General features: G+C 49.8%; 1 protein-coding gene across 1 annotated transcript in view; it reads left to right on the top strand.

Annotated features, from left to right (window-relative positions):
• The window catches only part of LOC108761579 (uncharacterized), a 4,859-nt gene that overhangs the window by 1,140 nt on the left and 3,490 nt on the right, over nt 1-229 (top strand). The gene's annotated exons all lie outside the window — the stretch shown is intronic.

Raw genomic sequence — 229 nt, forward strand, 5'->3', positions numbered from 1 at the left:
CCTGTCTGTGTGTGTTGGTTTTCTGTACACTTGATGGCCTAGGGTACCGTCAGCTCAGGAGGAAAGCAACATTCCCAGCAAAACCAAATCGACATTAAAACCTACAAACCCACTCCCACCAAGACTGTACGGACTATCAAAAGTACACAAACCGGACATCCCCTTCAGACCGATTGTAAGCGCCATACGCTCCCCGACGTACAGCCTATCCCGCTTCCTAGCACAAACA

The sequence above is a fragment of the Trachymyrmex cornetzi genome, unplaced genomic scaffold (genome assembly GCF_001594075.2).
Source record: "Trachymyrmex cornetzi isolate Tcor2-1 unplaced genomic scaffold, Tcor1.1 scaffold254, whole genome shotgun sequence".
NCBI lineage: Eukaryota > Metazoa > Arthropoda > Insecta > Hymenoptera > Formicidae > Trachymyrmex > Trachymyrmex cornetzi.